The sequence below is a fragment of the Hyperoodon ampullatus genome, assembly GCF_949752795.1.
Source record: "Hyperoodon ampullatus genome assembly, chromosome: 6".
NCBI classification, from domain to species: domain Eukaryota; kingdom Metazoa; phylum Chordata; class Mammalia; order Artiodactyla; family Ziphiidae; genus Hyperoodon; species Hyperoodon ampullatus.
In genome coordinates this window covers 120,084,497-120,100,671 of record NC_136919.1, presented here as the reverse complement: position 1 = coordinate 120,100,671, position 16,175 = coordinate 120,084,497, and the positions used below count along the sequence as shown (strand labels likewise).

The 16,175-nt window shown below is 42.6% G+C and overlaps 1 protein-coding gene across 1 annotated transcript in view; it reads left to right on the top strand.

Annotated features, from left to right (window-relative positions):
- PINX1 (PIN2 (TERF1) interacting telomerase inhibitor 1) overlaps positions 1–16,175 on the top strand; it is an 83,783-nt gene that overhangs the window by 25,668 nt on the left and 41,940 nt on the right. The window lies entirely within an intron of this gene.

Genomic DNA, 16,175 nt, shown 5'->3' with positions numbered 1-16,175 from the left:
ACAGCCCTGGATGTCGTTTGGATATCAAAATATTAGGATTCTTAGAATATGGATTTCTGGAGATAATGGGATAAAAATATTTAAAATTGATCTTATTGATATCTATGAAAATCTGAAATATATGGTTGCTTTCACTAGCTATGGTAACTATCACTCAACTAATCTGATGTGTCATACTCACATTCCTTTATTGGTTCCTAGTCAAGGCCCTGATGGCTACAGAGCAAAAAAGACGTGTTTCATCTATTTCTGACATTTCTCCAGACTGTCAGAAAATTTTCCAGGATGGTAGCTATTTGTTACTTAATATAATTTTCAAAGACTTCAGAATTACCGGTTATTGGAAATTTTGTTTGGTGACTTCCTTTGTAGGTTAGGACCAAACTCCTAGTCTTTCAGCACTTTTCTGCCCCCGCATGTGTAGCCGTGAGGACAGAGGAGGGAGGCCTGGGCCCCGGGGCCTGCTGGGCGGCATTTCCTGCAGCTCTGCTGGGTTACGTCCAGGCAGGTGGGTCATTAGGGAGGGGGCGTCCCGAGTTCAGGCCGCACTGGACGCTTCATTCACAGGAGGCTGTTGAAAAGAGCCAGGGTCATCAGACAACCCAGCTTCTGGTCACACCTGTGCTCCGCCCCTCCCTGGTTCCTGTGGGATGTGGATTAGGCCCTCTGCCTGGTTCACCAAGGACTTCGGCCCTGGCTTATCTCAGGCTTCCCCTCCTTCCAGCATCCTCGGTACCCTCAGGGATGCTCTCTGAGCCTCTGCTCTGCCCTAACAACCCCGCCTGGCCACACCCTGCGCCTTGACCTCAGCCCCACGCCCCTCTTTGGGCCCCGGGGACTGTCTTTGTGTCCCAGCTCTCCCAGTGTGCATTCCCAAGTGCACCGGCTTTTCCGAGTCCTTGCCTTCTTGGGTTACTTGATTCTCCCTGCTGCCAGCCTTCATTGCCCCCAGCCCGCGTCCTTTCTCTCCAGCATCCTCTTTGAAATTGTACAGTTGAACAGATCAGGGAAGGAAATATTATTTACGGGCTTCTGGTAGAACTTTAAAAGAATTTATGTGGTAAGCACAGGAAAGCTTTTTGTTATACGAGACGAGAGGTTTCTCGTCCTCTGATCGCCATCTATTTGAGGGCTTACTGGTGTTAGGTGCCATAAGGTTTTTCAACACTGCGCGGTACTTGACTTTTTGGAGGTATAGTCGTTTATGATCTTGTTAAAGCGAGCCATTCCCCTGTATTTGAGGAGCTCCAGAAACAGTTCCCTAGTACTAGCCCAGGGAAAATCTGTTTTGGTACACTTGGTGTGGAGAAGACCAACCTTGATATAATTCTGTGTTTTGTGCAAGAATGATATCCAGGCCCATCTTAATCTCTCATTCTGCTGATGCATTTAATATCCTGCTTGGTGGAGAGGCTGTGTTCTCTCAAGGTGCAGCTCCTGCTCTAGAGCCGTGCTTCTCCACCACGGTTGCACGATAATGGGCTGAGGAGCTTTAAAAAAAACTGCTCTTGTCAGGGTCCCACCCCAGATCAATGAAATCCAAAGTCTGGGTTAGGGTTTGGGCATCAGCACGTAAAAAAAAGAGAGAGCCCTTTTGTTTTTGTTTTGTTTTTTAATTAAAAGAAAAAATATCCAGATGATTCAGGTGTTTATTCTACCGTGTAATGAGGAGTAAGGATTGAGAACCACTAGTAGAGGCCCTGACGGGTAACTTTGCAGGTGGAGCCTCTGGCTGTAGTGTCAGGACCATTGCCTAGAGCAGGGCTTCTCAATCCTCCTGTGTTCACAGATCCCCTGGGACTTTTGTTAAGCTGTGGGTTCTGTTTCACAAGGGCTGGGTGGGACCTGAGATTCTGCATTTCTGAGGAGCCCCGGTGCGATGCCGCTGCCGCTGGTGGCACTGCCACATGTGCCGCAGGGAGCACATGGGGCCTCTGCAGTGTTTTGTTTTGTTTTTTTAACATCTTTATTGGAGTATAATTGCCTTACAATGGTGTTAGTTTCTGCTGTATAACAAAGTGAATCAGCTATACGTATACATATATCCCCATATCTCTTCCCTCTTGGGTCTCCCTCCCTCCCACCCTCCCTATCCCACCCCTCTAGGTGGTCGAAAAGCACCAAGCTGATCTCCCTGTGCTATGCGGCTGCTTCCCACTAGCTATCTATTTTACGTTTGGTAGTGTATATATGTCCATGCCACTTTCTCACTTTGTCCCAGCTTACCCTTCCCCCTCCCCGTGTCCTCAAGTCCATTCCCTAGTAGGTGTGTGTCTTTATTCCCATCCTGCCCCTAGGTTCTTAGTGACCTTTTTTTTAGATTCCATATATATGTGTTAGCATACGGTATTTGTTTTTCTCTTTCTGACTTACTTCACTCTGTATGACAGACTCTAGGTCCATCCACCTCACTACAAATAACTCAATTTCGTTTCTTTTATCTCTGCAGTATTTTACATTTGACACACACCTGCATGTGTATATGTACTTAAATCTAATCACATTTTTTAGGCACCAAATAAAACGCCTGTCTGTAAAGCAGTCACTTTTAAATTTGTCTTTTACACACATATGGATTTTCATATATTGAGTTCGCTTTTATTGAGGCATACCTGTACCTTCGTTGTTGCTAAGTAAACCGTTGCTAAGAAACCTTACCATGTTAATTACAACAGCCCTTCTAGCTGAGGGCTGGAGTCCTTTGATCAGATCTGTTTGAAAACACAACCTCTTTTGGCTCCAGTGTTCAGCTGGAAGGAATATTGCTTTGTTTTACTCCCTTGGCCCCCATAGCAACATTGGCCTCAAGTTAATCTTTGGCATTGCCAAGGCCAAGGCGCTGCTGGAGGTCGATTCTGGAGTCTCAGAAACCATGGTGGTATGAAATGTTAAAGCGGTAGTACCTCTCTGGGTGCTTTGGGTAAGGTGCTGATATTGATCCTGTCTTTGCATCTAGGTTTAAAGAACCCTGGGCGTTGTCCACACCAGGCTAGGGGCGCATCATTCCTCTCTCATTAAGCCCAGCCCGCCGATTTCTACAACCCCTGGCTGTTACGGTAATAGAAATTGCAGCTTTACTAAGCATCGGTGTGCCAGACACTGTGCTAGACACTTATTTCTCTATTTAATCCTCATAACTATCTTATGAAGTAGGCATCATTATCGACCTTCTTGCAGAGAAGCTCAGAAAGGTTTGTTACCAAGCTCCGAAGTGGCACAGATGGGATTGAAATCCAGGTCCCTCTGACTCCAAGGTCACTGCTCTTTCCCCTATACCACACTACTGCCAATGTTAATTAACTTTTGTTGTGTTAAAAAAAAAAAAGAAAAGAAAATCTGCATCTTAATGATCTAGTTATGATGTAGAAATTTTACTTGAGATTTTGCCAGAGACATAAATAGTTAATACTTTAACAGAACTTTGTGGGAAAATGATTCTCATTTTGCTGAAAATAATAGTTTAAGTTTCAAAACGTCACTACCTTGCCTTCAATCAGAGTTGAACTTTTAGGGGTTTGGAAGCATATTACCAAATGCCTGGGCCAGCTTTGGGAACATTTTACTTTGTCATTGGAGCTGTAGGCAGGCTGAATTAAGAACAAGCTAGCTTGAGTTCCTGGAGCATAGGTACCATGTTACTTGTGTATTTTCTGTCTCTCAAATGAACTGAATGATCTAAATACACACACACACACACACACACACACACACACACACACACACACACACACACACACACACACACATCCCCAAAACATTAGCAGCCCTTAATTAATACCAGTCATGAGGTTTTTTTGCTTTTTGTTTTTTTAAAACTTTTAATTTTGAAATAATTATAGATTCACAGGAAGTTGCAAAGATAGTACAGAGGGGTTACATCTTATTAACTACCGTACAAGAGGAAAACTAGGAAACTGATGTTGGTGCGATCTGTGTGTAGTTCTATGCCATGTCATCACGTTTGTGGATCCTGTAACCACTGTCGAATTCAGATACAGAACTGTTCCCTCACCATGACCGTCTCCTTCATGCTGGCCCCATTTGTAGTCACACTCCCTCCACCACAGTTCCTCCCCCTAGCAATCACTGTTGCTAATTGAATTGTCTGATCTGAAATAGAATATCATGTATATGGATCATTGGATCGCTCACAGTGTGATGCTGAGTCTGCTCATATCAGTAATGATCAATACCCAGGTTTTTAAGGGCTGATTGTAGTTTCAGTGACCTGCCTCCTGCACTTTTCCATGCTAGATTTTATGTCTTCTATCTCATGGGTCTTTCGAGAATGCCTTGTAGAATCAGATCATTTGATGTCTCTAAAGCCCAAGGCTATCGGTTAAGTCATTTACTTTAGTAATTCTGGAAGTATATCAAACCGTAAAGTGATATGTAAATATAGGGTGTATCATAATGTGACAGGTTTGCCATCTGTAATGTGTCAGCATAGGAGAGCTCTTTGGGCAGTGTCTCGGGGTACACTCATTATGGGGAGGTTGGTGAACTCTTTTAAATTGCATAAAGAATTTGTATGTGGGTCTCTGTGCATGTGTGTTTGGATATATAAAGTCCAGTGCTTTCATCTGATTTTCACAGGAGTCCTTGAACCATAAAGAAACTTTAAATCCAGGACTATGCATAAAAACAAAACAAAACAAACTCTTCCCAATCCAAAAAAAAAAAAAATCACTTAAAATGAAAATTTTCTTTGTGAGGGTAGTACGAGTTGCTTGTAATATGTAGAAATAAAAAGAAATTCACATCAAAACAGAACAACAACCCAAGCTAAACTCAAGATGTCCAGGACACGTTTATGAAGTTTAAATTACGCCTTCTATTCTGTCTCTGACCTTTATACATTTAATGAAGAAATCGATCCACTGTATTTTTTTTTTTTTTTTTTTTTTTTTTTTTTTTGTGGTACGTGGGCCTCCCACTGCTGCAGCCCCTCCAGTTGTGGAGCACAGGCTCCGGACACGCAGGCTCAGCAGCCATGGCTCACGGGCCCAGCCACTCCGCGGCATGTGGGATCTTCCCGGACCGGGGCATGAACCCGCGTCCCTGCATCGGCAGGCGGACTCCCAACCACTGCGCCACCAGGGAAGCCCGATCCACTGTATTTTTACATGTAGACTTTCTCATCTGTCACATACACTGGACAATGACCTACTTAAAGAGAGAGGACTTATGCTGTACTCGTTCCTGGGGGCCCAGTGTGTGATCTGTTCAGTGCTTGGCACACGGTAGGGATTCAGTAAATTGAAATTTCACTGTACTTCTGTTTTTAAAAAAATAGACTTAATTGTTACTCATCTTAAAAATCATGGCTTGTATAGCTTTATGGTTGATATTTGAAGTATTTTTTTCTTTTTGAAATGTTTTGATCAGTAAATAACTCTCTCTTCTCTGAGAACAGGAAAATTCCATCAACTAATTTCAATCCAATGCCAAGCATAATCCACTAGTGTCCATAGTAGATTTTTGAGGAAGGATTATTGAATGAATGTTTGCTTATGCCATTTTATGTTTTTAAAAATCAATCCTGTTTGCCAGAAATTGGTTTTCCAACACTGCATTTCACTCTGGAATAGTTTTTCACAGGCTTGACTGTTTTTCATTGCGCTAGAAGTTAAAGCCTTCCTGTCTCTTCAGGGACTACACTCTGACTATATTCACAGGAAGACGGTAGCTCTGGATTGGCGTACGCCTAAACTGGAGATGTATGCACTTCCTACGGAGACAAAGAAATGATTGAATGTGTTGAACTGAAATTACTAGGGCCCCATGAGACCTGCAGCCGGTACTTGTGCTGGCCAGTGCCTGCTGGGAGTTAGAGGCACAAGTGTGTGTGTGTGTGTCTTTTCTCACTTGGTCGCAAGTTGAAGTTGGAGATACTGAAAAACAAATTCTGTTAGTTCCTACCTCGTTGAACTTCCTGATACTCCTTTTTTTTTTTTTCCCTTCTCTCATTTTTTCCCTCCCCCACCTTCCCAGTTTCCTTCCTCTATCCAGCTTGTTTCCTGATTCAGCCTTATCACTAGAGAAAATACTCCTAAACCATAGCGAGGACTGAGAGTGTGTTACCAGCATTTCTACTTTGTTTCTCTAAACAACACGCTTCTGGCATAGGCTTTGGGCCAAATAATTGTCAATTTCTTCACCTTTATAACCTGATTGAATTAGAAACCATGTATTTCTTATGTCCTCTCAGGAGACCCAGCTAATGATCACTTGCCGCGCATTCCTCTGATAGCTTTTGCTGTTTGAACCAAAGCATGACTTCACTGTGGTTTGTGTCCCTCCCTCATTAATCATCACCAGTCCCCTTTCCTATTTCTTGCTGAATGTCACATCTGAAAACTACCTTCCAAGCAGACTCTTCTCTTTTGGGTGGTTGAATTCATGGGGTATTTTAGACCAGTCTCTCTTCTAGTTCTATAGACTACCCTAAATAACTCAGAGGGAAGATCACTGGGGAAAGAAGTCTCTCTCTCTCTCTTTTTTTTTTTTTTTTTTTTTAAATTTTTGACTTGAAACACCTTTGAAATGAAGGCTGTTTCTCACTAGTTCTGAATTTTCATGTTCATAACCCGTATTTGTGAACTGGGTTGAGTTTTGTGAATGGCTTACCAGATATGGGCTCTTAAATTTGCATGTCCCCACTTCCTGCACACCGCTGTCACTCTGCCTCCTGCCTCACCCGGATCCGCATCACCATTCAAAAGGTGAGCAGCTTTCCAGCCTAGTGCTTGCTTAAGGTAATCGTATGATGGAGAACCTTTTAGTCAGAGATAAATTTAAACTAAGCCCACAAACGAGCAAAATAATACATTTATATATAATACTATATAAATAATACTAATAAATAACATTATTTTTAATAATGTAATTGTTATAATATAATGTATTTATTAATACTAATAAATAATACTAATACTATATAAATAATACATTTATATAGTTTGTTTTTTGCCAGCAGTGATGACATCAGTAATTCTTGTCAGCATTTGTTTTTTTTTTTTTTTTTTTTGGCTGCGCCGCATGGCATGCGGGATCTTAGTTCCCGGACCAGGGATTGGACCCATGCCCCCTGCAGTGGGAGCGTGGAGTCTTAACCACTGGGAAGTCCCAAATGTTTTGACCATTGATAACAGAATCAAGATTCAAAATAATCTCTCTAAGCTGGGACATTTGGCCAAAACTAAATAGATGAAATTTTGTGAAGATATGTAAAGTCTCATTTAATCCTTGGAAAGAACTAATCTGGTAGCAGTTGAATGAGAATTAACTTAGAGCCTGGGACATGTAACCTGACCACAAGTTTAACCTAAGCCAAAATATGCAGTATGGCAACTGTCCTGAATGCAGGCTTGGGCTGCTGCTTTAGAAGCAGCTGAAAGCAGCAGGTGTTTGGGATGTTTTCTGCACTGGTGACTGTATTTGAACTGTTCTCTTCAGGCCTGGGTCCCATATTTTATAAGAATGTGTTCAGAGCATGGCATTAGGGACAGAGGTATCTGGAAAGCGTGTTACACACAGGAACACAGGAACAATTAGCTGAGCAGTTAGGAAGTTCTGCCTGGACTGCAGAGAGATCCTGACTTCGACCTTTTGAATGGTTTCAGTGGTCCTCTAGGAAAGGAACAGATTTGTTTGGTAAACTTCAGAGGAGGAACTAGTACTGATGGGTGAAATTCACAGAGAGAAGGGAAGCCGCATGGGCCGGCAGAGCTGGCCAGCTGGATAGGATGTACCTCGTGCTTAATTTCCTGGAGGGATTCCTGTAATAGGTGAGAGTCTGAACTACGTGCACGTGAGCTCTTCCAAGTCTAAGGTTCTCTGATTGTGGAGGAAGGAGAACACATGAAATACTCACATTGGAAATGGTACTTGACTTGAAGTTTTACATTTTCTTAGACTCCAAAGGAAAGAACATTACTTGATTCCTCTTCCTTATTCTCATGTACCTGGGCAGTTTTGACTTTATCTACTTATGGTCTTTATCCAGGAGATGAATGTGAAAAGTGTTTGATGTGTTCAAATACGAAATTAAATAATAGTGAGGTAAAATAGCAAGTTGTCCCGGAGATTCAAGACTTAAAAGAGTGAGTGTCAAGGTGAAGGTATCCTGTCAGGATAGTTGTTGCGGATATCCCTGTTTTATCTGTAAACTTCATGTTCTTATTTATAAAATGAGAGTGTTGAATTATACGTTCTTGTAGTAGATTCTGTTTTCCAAAGGTGGCCTCAGTGATGCCTCGCATTCCACATACTCTTCTAGATTGACCCCTGCCGGTTTCTCGTCAGGAGATGGAGCCCAGTCCCCTCCGCTTCCACGTGGGCAAGCTTGTGACTTGCGTGTAGCGGTGGGGACTTGTGTGACCTCTGAGGCTTCATCAGCTAAAATTCTTGCTCTTGAAGCCTTCAGCCTTCATGTAAGCAGCCCAGCTGCCATGAGCCCCCAGATTGTCAGAAAGCCCAGAGCCCAAAGTAGCCTGCATGGAGAGACCGTGACACGGAGAATGATGCGCGTCCCCAAGTCTACACAAAGAGCAAGAAGTGCCTGGCCAGCCCCCTGCTATGCCAGCTCTAATCCCTTTTTGACAGTAGCCACGTTAGAGACCCCGGGCAGACCCAGCCAGCCAGGCTTTTCCTTGAATTGCTGGCCCAAAGAAATAGTGTGCTGATGAAATGGTTGTTCTCGTTTTAAGCCGTTCCTTTGGCGGGGCAGGGGGCGGGGGGAGGTTATCTAGATAACTGAAATGGCTCTTCTAGGACCCGTCATTCCATTGATGGTAAGCCTGGTAGAATTATCTTAACCAAGAGACGGAGGAAATGATGTCATCTAATGAAATGTTCTCTTTCTCTGGTTTCTTCTAAAGGGAGGCTCATTAAGTGGAATATAGTATTGAGAATAGACACTTCAGAGTTTCATAAACCTATATTTGAGCCCATGAGTAGTTTGAAGACTGTGTGATTTGGGGTAAGTTATTTAACCTCTCTGAGTCTCAGCTTCTTCCTTCATAAAATGGGGATGATAACATATCTAGCAAAGATGAAATAACAAGCCATGTAAAGCTCTTAGCAAAGTCCCTAGCATATAGGAAGTGCCCAGTGCATCTGAGTTGCTGCTGCTAAGAGCACTGTCATCACTGGAATGAACACACACAAAGTTATGATGGTGGTTAATAACTTCCACTGAAAGTTTAGAAATGTGAACATTTTAATCCAGTGTACATAGTCACATGCCGACTGACATTTAATATAAATGTACTGACTAAACCCACCGTTGCCAATGAGTCCTCCCTTAAATTTCTCTAGCAGAGAGGCTTTTGTTGTCATTTTGCCATTACAGCCATTAGAGAGGACTTCTTAGCACATCAGTTCTGTTTCAATTAACATTTAAGATAGGTAATGACTGAGGTGGTAATCTTCCTTCTAATATGATGTCCTGTACAATTCGGGGGAGAGGTATAGGCATTTGTATAGAGTGTAAAGAACTCATTGCTTTAAAAAAATGAAAGAAAACTGAAATGGAAGCTTTTTATTGTCATCGTTTATTGAGTATCCATGGAGATGATGGGAGTGAAGTTAACAAAATGTTCAAAATGGATTTCATGCTGTCGCTAGTCCCAGAAGATTTATAGTGTTTTAGTACCTTTAAAGTCTGTTTGTTTATATAAGGATAATGGATCCCAAGGACAGAAAGACCCTTAGGATCATCTAGTTTATGCCCCTGTACCCAGCAGGACTATCTCTGTTATCATCGTGGAAATCAGTCTGTTTCCATTAGCAGTAGAAAGGGAAAACTTTTTTAATGTGAATTTCAGAGATTAAGTGAGATAGAAAAAATGTTCCCATTTAAAGAGGGTGTGGACAGTACAGATTATCTAGAGAGGTCCTAGAAAATTTAACTTTTGCAGACATTTACCAGTAGAATCAAATGCCTAAGAGAACTGAGGGACAGTCTATTGAAGAGGTATCAGGACGCCATTATCCTATCCTTTCTTTTCACTGAAATCCATCTAAGCAACATAACATCCTTGGAGATATGAAAACTAAGACAAAATAGTAAATAGTTTACCAAGGATATTAAGTTTTGAACCAAGAGGATTCTTTGTACCTAGTATGACCTTTACTTACTGAGACACAAAAGGTATTCTCTTACAGGTTATGTATAGTTCTGTTTTCTTCTCTTCCACAGAAAGTATAGTTTCTTGATACTTATTAATGGAAAAGCAGGAAAAACTTCAAAGTTATAAACATTTAACCATTCTGTAATTATTTATTGAGTACCTAGTGTGTCCCAGTCATTACTCTAATTGCTGAAGCTACAGGACAATAGGACTCGGCTTCCTCGCAGAATTCATGGTCCTCTGCTAGAGGAGATGGCCATATAAACACCTTGACCATGATGTAAAAAGTTATCTGTGAGAATCTAATACATAGAATCTTCTCTACAGAGTATTTTTCCCAGAGCAGCTTGAGTGATCTTTTGAAAATGGGACTGAGATCGTGTCACTACTTTGTTCAGAACCCTCCCAAGTTTCCCTGTCACCCTCAGAGTAAAAGGCCAGTCCTTACGGTGGCCTGAAGTCCCGCGTGACCACACCCACACCTGCCTGGCTCTCACACGCGCTCTCACAGTCCCTGCCATGCTCACCTCTGGTTCTCCCTGCCTGCTCTGCTCTTGGCACTCTGGCTTCCTTGCTGTTCCTCCAGTAGTTCAGGAGTGTTCCTGCCTTAAGTGTCAGTACTTGGTGGCTCCTCTGCATGGAATGTTTGCCCCCTACCTCCTTCAAGTTTTTGTGCAAATGTCATCTCACTTGGCCTTCCTTGATTTACCTTGTTTATAGCTGAAAACACAAACAATAACAACAAAAAACCCTGACACTCCTGTACCTTCTCCTTTGCTTTATTTTTCTCCATAGCAGGAATCCAGGATTCACAAAATAGTAACAGTGATGGCGGAGGTGGTAAATCCTCTTCAGGGCAAATGAGACGTGTTTGTGATCTCATCTGACACAGACTGCTGGTTTGTAATCAAGTGGAATTGCACAGAACAGACTGGCTGCTTAGACCCGTCTTGTTGAGTGTGCTCAGCAGTGTACTAAGCACGGTTAAGACGTGCTTCCTGTCTCCTGGGTATGTGAATACTCACGTCTGTCCTCTGTGGGAACTCATATTCCGCTGATATTTGAACGTCTACTTCTCCGTGCTTTGGTGCCTGTCAGGGGCATGGAGAAGGGTAAGAAGCTTAGAGAACTTGGAGCACAGTGGGCAGCTGCCTGACTGCGGTGAGGTCGGTGTATAAATAGTGCCTTCGATCAGGTTCCTCGCTAGCCTCGTCTAATTCAGAGTGCAGGTGAAATCGTTCCAAGTGAGGAAGAAGCATTGCAGAGCTAAGTTTTCTATTGAGCACAGCTTTTGATAAAAGCAAGAAGAGCCAGATATTGACTTTTCGGTGCCTGTTCTATCAGTGGTCTGTTAATCAACAGAGAATAAATTATTGCTCTTCAGAAACAGGAAAGGATCCCCCTTGGCTTGAACGGGTTTCCACCTTTCTTTTCTTTGTTTTTTTCTCTTTATTGGTAGAGGATCTTTCCTCCAGCCATTTGCTCCTTGGGGGTTTTGTTAAGGACTGAAGGGAAACTGAAGGGAGCTCTTTTGATTTATCTTCTATCCTTTCCTTTTGGTCACTCCACAGGGTAAAATAGCCGAGTTGGCTTTAATGTGTCGCCATTAGAGACCAAACATTAGCTGGAATAAACCATCATGCCTCACAATGAAAAATGTCCCCTGATTGGCTAATTAATCAGTCAAAGGGGAATGACATGGCTCTTGGCTTGAGGGACTCTGCTGGAGAGAAACAGGCTGTTGATAAATGGTTTTCCAACAAATTCATATATCAAGGAAACTTAGTCATTTTTTAACTATAGTTTGTGTGACTGCAATTTTTTCCAACTTTCCCTTTTCTGCTGCTCTTGCTGTTTAGGCTGCGTTTTTTGTTGTTGTTGATAGAAAAATATAGGGTTTTAGGTATGAGAAAATAAATGCTTTCTCCTTACTCATATCTGTTAGTCTGATTGGTTTTGATTGTCCAGGTTTATCCGTAGGTGAAAGAAAATCAGATAGCTTTTTCCAAAATTATGGATTATAAATTTTCCTGGCTTACTTCAAAGTTAAGATCTTCAGATTTTAGTCCACACTGTCTAAATGTGAATCCTGGTTCCATCAGTTGCTAGCAGTGAGACACTGGGCAGATTACATAACCTCTCTGTGCTTCAATTTCCTCATCTTTAAAACAGAGATAATAATAGTATCACCTATTAGAACTGTGAAAATTAAGTGATATCGTCTATAAAGCATTTGGAACATTTCCAGCACAGAGTGGTTACTCATTAAATATTTATTGTTATGTTTTAATCAAAGTAATATATGTACATAAATTTAAAAAATTAAGCTGCCCTAAACATCACGAAAAGCAGCAGCATTCCTCATTTGTACCCCTTGCCTCCTTATCTCCTAAGCCTGCTTCCTACAGCACCTTCATTTCTTACATGGTATCTTGTGTGGTATTTATAGGGCAATTATCTTATGGTATTTATCTTCATATTTAAAGCACATACCTTGCATTGACTTTCTTGATGTGTTAGTCTAACATTACCTGGACTTTTATTTTGGTAGGTTAGGATTTAGGCCTTTTACCACTCAAAATACTGATGTATTATACTTATTAGTTATTTTAGTGTTTGGTGTTTATATTTTTATGACTGTGTAAATATTGTTCACTGCTAAGCCAAGTAGTGTACTATAACTATATTTCCTTTTACAATTTTGTGTTGTTTTCTGGTGGGGAACGAAAGGTGTAACCATGTAATTTTCCCCGTGCCCTCTACTAGCCACGTCATATAAAACTTTCTGCAGTGTCACATGTGTCTGATAGTCTGTCAGCTCCGTCTTTTCCCCAGGAGACCGCCCTCCTCAGACCCTTTCTGCCCGCTCACTCTGGACTGGTTGTTGGGTTTGCTCTGCGCTGTCCTAGACATTCCCCTCCACTTTGCTCCTGTTACCTCCTCTGTCCTGCATCCTGTGTCTGTCTCCTCACTCATCTTCCAGCAGCTTTCTGGGAAGGCATGCAGTTCTGAAAATCTCTGTCATAATGCCGTGGCAGCTTGTGTGGGTATACAATTCTGGACTGAAAATCATTTTCTTTCAGAATTTTGAAGGCATTGCTCTAGTGTCTTCTGATATCCGTTGGTGCTGTTATTTCTATCCATGACATATATCTGTTTTCTCTGTGTTCAGGAGTTTTTAGGATCTTCTTATCCTGGGATTTATAAAATCTTGTGGAAATGTGAGTTGTTGGATATTTTTATTCACCAGACACACTTGATAGGCCTCCCAATGTGAAGTTTCATGTTCTATCAGTTCTAGAAAATTACCTTTTATTGATTCTTTGATAATTTTTTCCCCTTTGTTTTTTCTGGAATCATTAGTTATGTGGTGGACATCTTGGGTTATTCCTCAGATTTTTCTTATCTTTTGTCTCCTGTTTTTCTATATTTTTCTTCTACTTTTGGGGAGATTTTCTTAATTTTATCTTCCAACATTTCTATTAAAATTCTAAGTTTTACGCTCATATTTTTAATTTCCCAGAGCTATTTTTCATCATCTGACTGTCCCTTTATTTTTAAATAGCATCTTGTTCTTGTTTCATGGATATAATATATTCCCTTGTCTCTGAATGCATTATGTTATGAGATTTACAGGTGGTTTTTCTTTTTCCCCCGAGCTCCTTTTCTCTTTTGGTTTTGGTTTGTTTCTTTCCTGCTGGAGCATTTCCCCACAGTCTGACGTTCCTTTGCTGTCTGTGCTGATTTCAGAGTCAGTGAGCAGATGTTGAGAGCCGCTCAGGCAGCACCGCTCAGCTGGTGAGTTGTGCTGTGTGGAGTGGTCACGGCAACTTGGCTTTTTCCTTGGGCAACCCCCAGATGTCAGAATTTTTGCAGGTCTTTTCTTCAGTGGATTCAGTTTCTCTAGAAAGGCATTCTTGCTTGGGGAGCATGGGGTGGAGGTCATTGCATATGTGCTCTGGCCTCCCTCTTCTTGGGCGGCTGTCTCACCCTGCCATCCAGCTACAACCTAGCGGAGCTTCTGTGTAGCAGAGCCTCTCAAGTTGAGTCTTACCAAAGATTAAACCTTTTGTCTCCTCACACATCTTTATTTTAGAGGGAAAAATCTGTATTCCCCATTCCATAAGAGGATAGGGATATTCAGCTAATAGTTACTAAAGGAAAGAAGGTTAGAAACACTAAGATCCAAGCCTTTCACAACAAAAGGAAAATGTGTTCAAAATTTAACAACCCTTTTTTCTCATCCATCAGTTCCAAATTGTAAACTGTTCTGTCTCAGAAGACTTGGGCAGGGGTGTTGTTTTCAAATCCTGACCCTAGTTTTATTCCAATTTTAGAGCAAAAAACAAAAGCTTACCCTATTTGCTCTTCAGATTTACTTCCTTACATGAGGTGTCTGGAAATAATCTAAATTTTAAATTTAGATTTAGCCTCTCCTGTGGGCTTCCTCTCCCTCCTCCTCGTTCTCCACTTCCTCATCCTCATCCTCATGAGTGTCTCCTACTCAGACCATTAGAACATGAGCCTGATGAGGCTGCAGGAGCCCCCACTTTAAAGGGAAGGAGGCTGTGTATTTGTCGTTACCCTCTTTTCTTTCAGCTCTAATATTCGTTCTTCCTGTGAATTTAAGTGCAGGTCATTCGCTGCGTGCCTCAGTTGTCTACAGTGTGTCATGGAAGCATGCAGTTCCTAATTCAGCCCATAGAAATGTGTGAGTGGCTTGCAGAAAGTACTCTGAGCATCCAGAAGTGCACCGTTGTTGCTACGAGCCCGGCGTGGAAGCCATTTGGGCTGATTCCTGCAGGCAGCGGGAAGCCATGGGTCACGTGCCTGCCCCTGGCTCCCGTTTTCCTCTCCCACAGAAGGAATGCAAGGTGTTCTACCAGGAGAGATGGGCCTCACCTGCTGCAGGTGTGCCTTCCTTAGAATTACAGTTGCTCTATTGGGAAGATGAGTGGACACTAGTATGATGTTGAAGTGGAAAGAGTCACGAACTGAGTGACAGGAGTGTCCCCTCTTTCGTCTTCGATCTCTCTTGGCAGTCACACTTGTGGCTCCGAGCCAAGGCTTTAACTTCTCTGGTCCTGAGTTTTAGATTGAGGCGTCAGCGGGGTCACCCCAGGTGAGAGTGACGATGAGTGAATGAAACACATACCCGAAGTTGCAGGGAAAAACGTAAAAGCGCGGAGCATCTTTTTCATCAGTGTGTATCTTATTTACCCTGCATAGTTGAATAGTGGACTTGAGTATGATATTTGATTTCTTTCTTTCCTTTTACCTTCATATCCCTTCAGACCATCACCAGCTCCTGTTGATTTTGTATGTTTAACATACCTACCGCATTCATCCTGCTTTTCCATGTTTACCGATGTCCTGATCGTTATTACCCCTGAATTTCTCTCGGAACTGGTCTCCCTGACCCCAATTTTTCCTTTTTTCAGCGTGTCCTATTATCATCAGTTTCCTCAGAATCTCTCTCTTGTAGTGTTACTGTGCTGCTCAGTCATCGCCAACATCTCTCTCACACACACACACACACACACACACGCACACGCCCTTAAACACCTGCGCCCCAGACCCTCCACCACGTCGCCCTGCTCTGTCTTCCCAGTGCTAACGCCTGTTGCCCCACGCTGCAGATCTCCCCCAGGACGGTCCCAGCCAGCCCCAGGCAGCCTTTGTCCTACATCTTTGTTTCCCCACATCACTGCCTCTTCTTGCATTGCCCTCGCCTGGTCCACTCTGCCTGTCCGAGCCCTTCCAGTGCAGTTCAAGTCCTGCTTCCCACCACTGAGGAAGGGAGAGGAGGCACAACACATAGTTGTTCTGCTGAGCAGCCCCTGGAATTCACATCCTGGCTCGTGGACGGCTTCGGCAGATTTTTACTAAATGCCTCTGTGCCAGGCACTGTTCTTGGCTCTAGGGATGCAGCAGTAACGAAGCAGACAGGAGCCCCTGCCCTCGGGGGCTGCGTCGTAGTTGTACCTTCATGAAGGGGTTCCTCTCCGCAGCCTCTTGCTTCACCCACCTCTGCATTCG